Below are 12,246 nucleotides of genomic sequence, written 5' to 3'. Positions count from 1 at the left end.
ACTATATCTAAACATGTATAATAATCTTCTCAGCCTTGATTAGCTTAAAGGTGAGCTGCACATTGCTATGGATAGGCATTGTATTTATAGGACAGGTCTTTTCCTAACAAAGAATGACTGGTGCAGTAACCAACAGCACAGCAGGAATTCTTTTGGGACTATCTTTTTGTTCTGTTTCTGTACAGCTGACTGAGATGAAATTACTATAAGGCAGGTGTAAAACTGGTTGAAAGACCATACTCAGCAAATAGTTATCAATGATTCATTGTCAAATTGGGGGGGAACGTATCTAATGGGATCCTGTAGGGGTCAGTCCTGGGTCTGGTACTATCCAATCTTTCGCTAATGACTTGAATAAAGGAGTGGAGAGTATGCTTATAAAATTTGCAGATGATACCAAGCTGGGAAGCACTTTGGAGGACAGGATTAGAATTCAAAACAAACTTGACAAATTGGAGAATTGGTCTGAAATCAATAAGACGAAATTCAATAAAGACAAGTGCAAAGAACTACACTTAGAATGGAAAAATCAAATGTATAACTACAAAATGAGGACTAACTTGCTAGGCAGTAGTATTGCTGCAAAGTATCTGGGAGTTATAGTGGATCACAACATGGAATCTGAGTCAACAATGTGATGCAATTATGAAAAAGGTAATGTTATTCTGGGGTGTATTACAAGAGTGTCATACGTAGTACATGGGTGGTAATTGTCCTACTTTGCTTGGTACTGGTGAGACCTCAGCTGGAGTATTTTGTACAGTTATGGCTACCACACTTTAAGAACGATGTAGACAAATTAGAGAGAATCCAGAGGAGAGCTACAAAAATTATAAAAGCTTTAGAAAACCTGACCTATGAGGAAAGGTTAAAAAAACCTGGGCATGCTTAGTCTTGAGAAAAGAAGACTGAAGGGGGACCTGATAACAGTCTTCAAATATGGTCAGGGCTGTTATAAAGAGGACTGCAGTTGATTGTTCTCCATGTCCAGTGAAGGTAGGACAAGAAGGAATGGGCTTAATCTGCAGCAAGGGAGATTTAGGTTAGATATTAGGAGAAACTTTCTAACTATAAGGGTAGTTAAGCTCTGGAACAGGTTTCCAAGGGAGGTTTTGGAATCCCCATCATTGGAGGTTTTTAAGAACGGGTTGGACAAACACCTGTCAGAGATGGTCTTGATATACATGGTCCTGCCTCAGTGCAGGCGGCTGGACTTGATGACCTTTCAAGGTCCTTCCAGCGTTACATTTATGATGTTATGACCAGAGCTCCTAGAAACTATGGTATACAAATAATTATTATAATAATAATTAATAATAAATTTGGGTTATAATAACCTTCTCATTACCCAGCCCGTCGAGAGACTTTTTATGCCCCAGACAGTCTTGGAAAAGGTGTGACTCACCTCTAAGGGAGAAGAGGGTGAGAGGAAAAAGAAGGAAATTCCTTCTATTACAATACCACAGCCTGAGGTCATGCTTGAGTTCGGTATCCATGACTTCCAGGGTTCATGTGGCTGCTTCACTGCTTGTCCTGACCAAAGAGCGCTGATGAGACATGCCTGATTATGAATGGGAGAAGGAGGGAGGAAAATCCCTAAAATATCTGTCAGACAGAGAACTGGTACTTACTACTGAGTCAGTTACTACTGGTAGAAATTACCCAAACTCACCGCCGCCACTTAGCAAGAGCTAAACTGTTTTGCTAATTTTCCATTGTACTCATTTGAATACAATAAAATAAACTCAGGATTCCCAGTGAGGCTTTTGGGGAGCAGTCAGCATTAGAGGATAAATTAGAATGTAGGGCATTCCTTGGTCCCTGATCCTGATCTTATATCACTGGATTGTGCTTTGCTCATCTTTTTGCCCCCCCAGCACACTATGGAAGTTTGGGAAATAGTAACAATTCCAAAAAATAATATCTTTCCACTGTGGTATCTGAACACCTGAGGCTCAAAGGCCTCTGAGAGTTGCACAAAAATACATAGCTAAAATTTTACACTTTGGACAGAGAAGCATGACTCAGTATTAATAACCAAATGCAATATGCGAGCCGGTGTAGAAAAACCTAACAAGCCACCAGCAATAAAGAAGCAGCGCAACACACAACAAAATTTTTTTAGCCTTATCTAAAACGATGCCATGAATGGATTTTGATACCTAGTCAGAGAAGTGGAATGGTTGTGTGGCTAAGCTACTTGACTGGCACTCAGTTCTGAGTTCTGTTCTCAGCTCTGCCAAGGCTTCCTCTGTGACCATGGGCAAATCAGTTAATCTCTTAGACCCAGATCCTCAAAAGTATTTAGATGCCTAAGGCCCATTGATTTCAGTGTAACTTAGAGCAGGTCTGCACTCACAGCGTTCAGGCACTGCATGCCCCCCAGCATGGGTATAAATAACAGTGTAGATGGTGAGGCCCTGCTTAGGCTAGTAGGATTCGGTTAGTATTTGCCAGAACCCTAGAGCATATACCCTGCATGGTTCTCTACATGCCCGAGCAGTGTCTCCCATGTCTACACTGCTGTTTTTAACAGCGTAATGTCCTGCTGCTGGAGCCTTTCCCCTCAGCAGTGAAAGACTCTGGCAGTGGGGAAAGATCCTGGCAGGGGGGAGGCTGCCAGAGTCTTTCCCATTTGCTTGCCTGCTGCCAGAGCCTTTTATTGCCACATGTACTACACACCGCAGCTTGCCTTTTATTGTGTGTGTCTACACATGCCCTACATGCCTTCTTAAGTGTTGACAAGGCCTTAGGTGCCTAAATACTTTTGAAGATCTGGTGCCTCAGAGTATGTCTACACTTCGAGCTGGGGGTGTAAATGAGGAGACATACATACACTTGATTTTTTTTTCTCTTACTTAATTGGCCTCTCAGAGTTGGTAAGACAACTCCCACCTGTTCATGCTCTCTATATGTGTGTATATATATCTCCTCAATATATGTTTCACTCTATATGCATCCGAAGAAGTGGGCTGTAGTCCACGAAAGCTTATGCTCTAATAAATTTGTTAGTCTCTAAGGTGCCACAAGTACTCCTGTTCTTTTTGCGGATACAGACTAACACGGCTGCTACTCTGAAACCATACACTTGATTGAAATAGCAGGCAAAAATAGCAGCGTAGTACAGCAGTACTAGTGACAGGAGGGGCTAGTAGGGTGACCAGACGTCCCGATTTTATTGGGACTGTCCCGATATTTCCTTGTTAGTCCTGCGTCCCGACCGACGTGCGGTCGGGACACTGGACAAACAAGGAAATGCGCCGGAGCCTGGAGCCCGGAAGTGCTCGCACCCCCCCCCCCGACTCCACCCCCTCCTCCCCCGATTGGCTCCCTCCCCGAATCCTCGCCTCTTCCCCAGGCTCACCATTCCTCCTCCCTCCACAAGCGCTGGAGGGAGGCCCAGGAGACGCAGGGGAAGCACAGGGCCGGGGTGAGTGAGAGTCCGGCCTGGCCCCGAGTGCAGGCAGGACTCAGTTGGGTGGTAAGGAGAGTAGGGGGGCGGCCCGCGGGGCCAGGCGGCGGCTATTCTCCCCCCCGGGCAGCGGGACTCGGGAGCAGCCGCTGCTGCAGCTCCCACTGCAGCGGGGGGAGGAAGCGGCCGATGGCCAAGCTCGGCGGCTGCGGCTCTGGCGCCCCCGAACCCCCCGAGCCCGGGCCTGTTGCGGGGACCCAGCAAGGAGCATGCTGCGTCCAGCCCCTGGCCAGTCGCGTCTGGGCTGGCTGCCCAGCTGGTGCAATCCCGCGGTGGCCTGGGGCGGAGGCATCAGCAGCCCAGCCCCGTTCATTCCCCTGCGGGACCCGAGCGGGACGGGGGGGCTGGGCCCTGCTGCCCCCACTCCGGGGCCACCGCGGGATAGTACCAGCTGGGCAGCAGCCCAGACGCGACTGGCCAGGGGCTGGGCGCAGCGTGCGCACTGCTGGGTCCCCGCAGCAGGCCCCGGCTCGGGGGGTTCGGGCCCGGGCGCCAGAGCCGCAGCCGCAGCCGCCGAGCTTGGCCATCGGCCGCTTCCTCCCCCCGTTGCAGTGGGAGCTGCAGCAGTGGCTGCTCCCGAGTCCCGCTGCCCGGGGGGGAGAACAGCCGCCGCCTGGCACCGCGGGCCTTCCCCCTCCTCTCCCTACCACCCAACTGAGTCCTGCCTGCTCGGGGCCAGGCTGGACTCTCACTCACCTTGGCCCCGTGCTTCCCCTGTGTCTCCCGGGCCTCCCTCCAGCGCTTGTGGAGGAAGGGTGGTTTTGTATTTTTTTTGCCCCGCCCCCCCGCCACGGCCCCCCCTCCCCCCGCGTCACCCTCCCTCCCTCCCTGCCCCCGCGTCCCGATATTTGACTTGGGTGATCTGGTCACCCTAGGGGCTAGCCACGCTGAGTACATATTTGTCCAAGACACTAAGCATGTACTTAGGTGACTATGCCCTCCCACCCATCCCGCTGCTGCAGCTGCACCCTACTTTTAGCACACTAGCTTGATCAGAGCTAGTGCAAGTATCTCTCCTTAAGCAGCGAATTGCACCATCAGCTCAAATTGTAGACATTTGTAAAGTGACAATAATATTTCCTTTCTCCTACTTTTATCTGTCATTTCTGTTTGTTAGATTGTAAACTCTTCAGTGTAGAGGCTATTATTTATTTTTTGTATTGTAGTAGTATCTAGAGGCCCCTGCCCCATTGTCCTAGGCCCTGTACAAACATTTTTAAAAAATCCTCTCTGCCCCCCCAAAAGCTTACAATCTAAGTAAACTAACTTTCTCCAGTTATGAGCTTTTGTATATCATAATGGGACCCTGATGTAAGTTGTGAGCTTTAACCACTGCTGCAATACAAATAATCAAACATTTGAAGGAGAATATTTCATGTTTGTGGGTTTGTGACAGAGATGAGCCTATCTTCTCAAAATGGGATGATTAGCATTTCACACCCCTCAACTGCACAGAGCAACCGACTGTCCCTTTGCTAGAGTGGGCCAATGTTGTTTGAGGTTTTATATCCGCTTACATGCTGGGGTTCTATTGCCCAGATCACAGTAGGGGGCTCCAAAATAGTATCAGGAATTCCAAGAGAGAACTCTCACTTCAGTGAGCTGCTTTGCTGCTGTGGAATTGCACTTCCTTAATAAGAAAATGTGCAACTGAGGCGAATTATAGACAGTCTCATCTAAAGTGTGACCTAGTGTTACCACTGTTTTGTTTTCTTCTGGGTTTCCTACCTACCTGTTCACCAGACCTCATGAGACTTCAACACCTCTCATCCTGTGGCTATGGTCTATGAGACATCATCAGATCAAAGATATAGGGTTAGGAATTATCAGCAAATCAAGCTATTAGGCAGCCCAAAATTGCCTCTGGAGTTGCCAGTTCTGTGAATCTCTTGTGCTATGTAGCCACAAAGACCAGCCCTTCTTCTGAAGGAGGAAGTTCCTCCTTGGCAGTGCCCATATTACATGACCACTAACCAAATTGTGTAGGTAGTTAGGTTAATGGAAATGGGGTGCAAGGTCACACACATTCAATACATTAATATGGATGAGGGGTCTGCAATAATTGACTCATACCAGTTAGTCATAGACAAAAATGTAAAGGGATTCCATGGCATGAAAACACATCTTCCTGGAGGAGAAGAGGGATCACCGGGCCACAAATTCCTCCCTATCAGTGGGAAAGTGGATGAGGAGGAAGCATTTCTCAACCAGCCACGCCAGCCCAGCGTAGCAAATACCGTGATCAGGGGGCAGGAGTTACCTTGAAAAAGCTAGCAAGGGAGGAGAGTCCCCTTCCTCAAACTCTTGTTTTTATTAGACAAAAAGGTAACCGGAGAGAGATCCATCTGGGTGACTGATAGGATCATTTCAGGGAGTAACTCCAGCCTTACGGTTGAAATAATTTGCGAGGTCGAGGCAACCCAATCAGGGAAGAGGATTGGGTCCAGGATCTAGCTGGGCAGTTGCAGAGCTAATAAAGGCCTTATTTGTTCTGTCTCCCATTCCCTGTACAGCTCCACAAGCATAATGAAACAGGCTGAGTTTCCTTAGACAGGTCAACTCGTTGCCTCTTTGGCATTTTCAGATTTCCTGGTCATACTAGCCCTGGCCTTAAGCACTTTGGCTGAATGTCCCTGAGTCCTTTCCAGTCACCTTTCAGGGTGAAATCTGGTTTCTCTGGCAGCTATTATTCTGTGCTATAACAAATGCAGTTTATATAACCTGAATGTGAAGATTCAGTATCACTTTTTCTTACTTTTTCCTGATGTTTCCCATTTTGTTTTCATTTCTTAAGCCATCATTAAGCTCCCCTTTGCAATGTTTTATTTTTTTTATTTTTTGTGTGTGGTTCAAATAACACTATTTTAGGTAGTTTCCATCTGCTCTGTGAACATGTGTATGAATGACTCTGTATCATTCCTTACTAATGCGGAAGAAGCAGTGGCGCCTCTATCAGGATGGAAACAGCCCCCTCTCCTCATCAAAAATGGAATTGTTTAGGGCCTTCTTCATGAATCCGAAGTGATCACATTAGGGTAACCATTAGTGGTGAGTCACTTCCATGTTCCCCTTCCTCCTGTGTAATTTACAGTTTTCCCCTGATTCATCTTGCTGCTTTTCCTCTTGGCCGGGTGCAATTGTTTGTCTTTTGCTAATACACTCCAGATGAAGATTATCTTGTTATTGGTGCTTTTTTAAAGAAGCACACAACATTCATAGAGTTTCCATTTAGAAGGATCCATTATCATAATCCATTCAGATCACCTAAGTAACCCTAGCCAAAGAACCTCACCCAATCATTTCTGCGTCCTGTAAACCCACAACTAGACCAGGGTGGAAAATTGTTTTATCACCCTTCAAAAAAATTTAAGATTTCAAATAACTCTTCCATTCTAGATCGTGATGAAACTGAGACCTTTCGAGGTGAGAGAGAGAGAGACCTGTCCCGAATAGCCAGGTGGTTAGGGCAATCATCTGAGATGTGGAACAGCTCCAACAGGTAAGATCGAAAAGGAGCCACCTGGTTAAGCACTCCCCTGGGAGGTAAGAGACCCACGTTCTAGTCCCTCCTCCAAATCAGGTTGAGTAGGGATTTAAACCTGGTTCTCCTACAGGCCTATACCTAGACCACCAAGCTGTTGTCTCTTCTGGGGGCTGTTGCTCTTTTTAACCAGAAAGTCCATTCTGAACCTAAGAGACCTTCCCAATGGAAGTTTTATCAAAACCAAATCTTCCCACCAAACATTTCCATTTCAACGATTCAGCATTTTCCAACAAAAACAATCTTTTCAACAAATTCCCAACCAGCTCTACCCTTAACTTCTGTTTGAGCTATAGCCTGTCATTTCAAAAGAGATTCAGTCTTGATTTAATCAGTGTGCAAAGAGTTCTCTGACCCAAAAAACTTACTCTAAAGCAGGGGTCTCAAACTCAAATGACTATGAGGGCCACATGAGGACTAGTACATTGGCTGAGGGCTGCATTACTGACACCTCCCCCCGCCACCCTTGGCCCCGCCCCCACTCCACCCCTTCCATGAGGCCCTGCCCCCATTCCAACTCCTTCCTTGAAATCCCCACCCCAACTCTGCCCCCTTCCTGCCCCCAGGGAGGGCAGGAGGGGTGTGGTGGGGTCTCAGGGCAGGGAGTTGGGGTGTGGGGTGCAGGAGGGGTGTAGGGTACAGCAGGGGGTTGGGCTGCAGGAGGGGTGCGGGGTATAGCAGGAGGTTGGGCTGCAGGAGGGGTTCGGGGGGGCGGGCTCCGGCCCGACACACACTGGGGGCAGGGCAGGCCGCCTGTCTGCTTGTCCCCGCACCACTCCGGGAAGTGGCCGGAACCTGTGGGAGGAGTGGCACAGAGGTCTGTGTGTTGCTGTTGCTTCAGGCACCACCCCCAGCAGCTCCCATTGGCCGGGAACGGGGAACTGCAGACAATGGGAGCTGCTGGGGGCGCTGCCTGAAGCAAGAGCAACACATAGAGCCCTGTGCCCCCCTCTTCCCCACGTTCCGGCCACTTCCCGGAGCAGCAGGGGGCAGGGCAGGCAGGGAGCCTGCCTTTCCCCCGGTGCTCATCGGGCTGGAGCCGCTCTAGGTAAACACTGGGGGGGGGGGGCCGCGAGGAGCTCGCGGGCCGCAGAAAACAACCCTGAGGGCCGCATGCAGCCCGCGGGCCGCGTGTTTGAGACCCCTGCTCTAAAGCCTAATTCAAAGTAAGTCTAGGAGATACAGACAGTCCCTGACAAGACCAGCAAAGCAGTGTTTTGCCCTAGGACTGGTATCATTTTGGACCCAAGAGCTTGTATTTTAACAGGTTAAATAAACCTGGGTTACGTTCAAAGTTCAAGTACGTGGACACATTTTATGGCAATAAGGAAACATAATTCATTCCTGTCCTTTGGAAAGACATTTCCTGAATGTAAGGCATATCCTGTGCACGGGGGTGTCCAGGAAATCTAGCCTAGCATGTCATATGGAGAGAACTGAATTCATCCTGAATCAATGCAATCAGAATTTTCCCAAGAAAAATCCTCCAAAGAAGGATGTTTGGACGTGGATGGGAATTACAGCACTTTGTTCCCAAATGAAATAACAAGAGTGCCATGGTTTTGTTAATTTATACGAAATAAACCTTTTGAGGGGAAATCAGATATTTGCTGTACGTATATGGGTTCAATATAATCAACTCCAGTGGGCCTGATTCTGACCTCACCTGACCAAGTTTTACGCTAGCTTAAATCTATTGTGTTCAATGGAATTTCTTCTGATTTGCACCAGTGTCAGAAAGAGGAGAATCAGGCTCACCATCTTGACAGTGATAGTGTTTATTGCTGAGACTAATAATATCCTTTATTCCAATCTAAAATAGAGATTTGTGTGTAAGATCTTGCCATCCCCAAATAGGGAATGTTTTGGTAGTTTTGTTACATGCCCCGACTTCTATAATTGCTGCTGCTACAAACCACAACCCACAAACTGCCTGCTATAAATTACTATTAGCCTGGTGCTCTCCTCTACATATGTGGGTGGAGGGAAGCAAAAGCTGTTGAAGATGGTTTTGAGAACACAGAAGATGGGAGCATCTTCTCAGCATGCTACCCCATTCATGGGATCCCATGTTATTATTATCATCGTCACACCTATGAGTCCCAATTATGGACCAGCATCCCACTGTGCTAGGTGCTGTACAAACACAGAATAAAAAGCCAGTCACTGCCGCCTTCATCACTGCTTCACATGGTTGGCAATATCTGGGTTGAAAGAGGGTTTATTGCTCTCCTTTCAAGTATTCCTATTAATTGCCTTTAAATCATCAAGGTCCTCATGATGGAGTATCTATCCTACACAAGGCCTGAAGAGGTAAAATAGACCAATTAACTTTATAGGCTGTACCTGGAGGGAAGCCAGGGACTGATGAGACTAATGAAGCCCAGCTGGGGGAGGAGTGGGGCTAGGTATAAAGAGAGGAAGTTGTGGTAAGAGGGGGCTGTTGGGGAGCTCTGGAGTCACTCCTTAGAGGGGAGGAGAGGGGAGGGGAGGGGAGTCAGCTAGGTATAAGGAGGCAATCTAGGGGAAGAGTAAGCCCTGGAATCCTACCTGGGACTATAGACTGTGGCAAGAACCTGAGATTGGGTGAAGTTGCCACACAAAGTGGAAGCCCAGTTGTAACATCATAGGCCGCACCCATGAAGAAAAAATAAGGGGTGCTCAGCACCTCCGGGGTTAGCTGGGGCTACTGCTCTGGTGGCCCTGGGGCTGGCTGGCAATCAGCTACTCAGCATCTGGCCCTATGCTCGTAGCAGCTCTTCAGCGGTTGCCTCACCCTTTAGCTGTTGAGTGGGGCAGCCCCACTACTCGCTCCTCTCTGCCCCCTCCCTGTCCTTAAGGCAGGAGGGGGCAGGAAGGAGAGGCAGGTGGGAGGTGCTCAGCAGAGGGGGTCTTGGGGGAGGGGGCAGAGCAAGGGTGGGAAGAGATGGAGTGGGGCAGGGCCCTGGGGGCAGAGATGGGGTGTGGCCTTGGAGGGGGCGGAGCCAGTGTGGCGCACCCACTGGCAAAATAAAATGTCAGCAACTATAGGTAGGGCCAAATTCAAGGTCCATTTTTGTCAATTTCATGGTCATAGGATTTTAAAAATAGTAAATTTCAGGATTTCAGTTATTTAAATCTGAAATTTCACGGTGCTGTACTTGTAGGGATCTTGACCCAAAAAGGAGTTGTGGGGGGGTCGCAAAGTTATTGTAAGGGGGGTTGCAGTAGTGCTACCCCTACTTTGCTGCTGCTGCTGCTGCTGGTGCCAGCACTGCCTTCAGACCTGGGCCGGTAGAGAGCGGCGGCTGCTGGCCGGGAGCCCAGCTCTGAAGGCAGAGCCAGCAGCAGCACAGAAGTAAGGATGGCATGGTATGGTATTGCCACCCTTACTTCTGCGCTGCTGCTGGTAGGGTGCTGCCTTCAGTGCTGGACACCTGGCCAACAGCCACCGCTCTCCAGGCACCCAGCTCTATGAAGGCAGCACAGAAGTAAGGGTGGAAATATTGCGACCCCCCCAAAAAAATTACCTTGTGACCCCAGTGAAACTCCCTTTTAGCTCAGGGCCCCCAGTTTGAGAAATTCCAGTCTCCCCTGTGAAATCTGTATAGTACAGGGTAAAAGCACACAAAGGGCCAGATTTCACAGCCTGTGATACGTTTTTCCTGGCCATGAATTTGCAGAGCCCTAATTATGAGTAACCTGACGGGGGTTGGAGGGCAGAAGATGGGGAAGAAAGGTAGGAAAAAGTCATGGGAATCAGCAACAAGGTCAGAGTTTGAGTAGACCATGGTTGCTGGGCATAGGGTCCCTGGGCTGGAACCTGGAGTAGTGGATGGGTCTGGGTTCTCCTGCTGGCCACTGGGAAAGTGGCACAGGTTGGATCAGAAGACTGAGACTGCAGATAGATTGTTTGTCTGGTGGATCTTTGCTACCCTGGAAAGGGAGGATTATAGTGATGTGGCTGGAGGGCTGAGCCCAGAGAGAGGGAGAGCAACAAAAGGAGGGGGCATCAGTCTGGCTGAGAGCCAATCCCCAGCTGAGTTGCCAGGATGCACCCCAGTGATGAGTAGTAAACCCTGTGACAGTCCTACAGTATAAAAATGAGGCTTGCTGATTGTTCTATATCAATGATACCCAGCAAAAGCACCAGTCTGACTGTTTCCTGTATTTTTAGGGAATAGAAGAATTCCATTTCAGAAGATATTCCAAACTCTGCGCTGCAGGGAAATTTTTGTACTTTTTGAGTGGCTAAAGTTATTTGGCCTTTGGCATTGAGCTATAATTGTTCATTGTTCAAAAAGGCATTATAGGTTTTGTTTAATTTTGTAATCAGAGAGATGAATTTAGACCACTATTTAGAGTAGGAACATTTTATTTAATACACTGGATTTCTGTGCCTTTCCTATTACTAAATTAGATCATTTAAGCTGGAGAGCTTCTAAAATGACTCAGTCCATTAATTTTCAGCAGGCTGAAAATTCGTTTCCACTTGAAGTCTTCTTTCTATAGAAGAATAGCTATTGCGTGTAAGAAGATTTAGCAGATTTTTGTTGTTGTTGCTTGACAATTGGTATGAATCTAGGGATATTTCCCATTGTGGCCTGTTTCAAGGTTGGTCAAAAGTTCAATAGTGGAAATACAGATACAGTACCTAAAACTTTATTCCAGTAAGTGCTTGTCTGCCTCCTGAAGCAGCAATCAAACAATTAACCTAAAAGGCCAGTGCACAGCAGTTTCAAGTTGCATTGCAAGTTGTTCTTTGTACGTACACTTCCTCTCTTCTGCTGATGTCATTTTTCCCTTTTATGTTTATATGTATTACAAAAACAAACAAACCCAAAAAACAAAACACCCCCCCCAAAGTTTTTAAAACAGATACAAAAGAAAAACTAAGTAGATGATTAATTTTCCAAAACGTTGTCATGAAACTTTATGAAAATACATGAGACATAAGCACAAGGTTTTCATGGTCATTAAAGATTCCATGGAATTTTTTTACAATGGTAGGTTTATTAACTTTGCAGTCTTGACCAAACTTCAACTTGGGTAATTACAGTACATCTCCTACCTAGGTTCCGCTGGCAATTTCAGTTGGGTCACAGCATTTTTTCATTTCCTGTCCTAATGTAATGTCCTTGTGTAATTTTGTGCACTGTTTAGCAGCTTCCTCATTCCACCGAAGAGGAGGCTGTGTTTTAGTGGTGAATGTAGCTCAGAGGAAGAGGGAGAGGGAGACATTATTGATTTGCAT

This window comes from Chrysemys picta, chromosome 3 (assembly GCF_011386835.1).
Source record: "Chrysemys picta bellii isolate R12L10 chromosome 3, ASM1138683v2, whole genome shotgun sequence".
Taxonomy (NCBI): domain Eukaryota; kingdom Metazoa; phylum Chordata; order Testudines; family Emydidae; genus Chrysemys; species Chrysemys picta.
The sequence above is the reverse complement of the archived record's forward strand: the minus strand, read 5'-3'. Positions refer to the sequence as shown.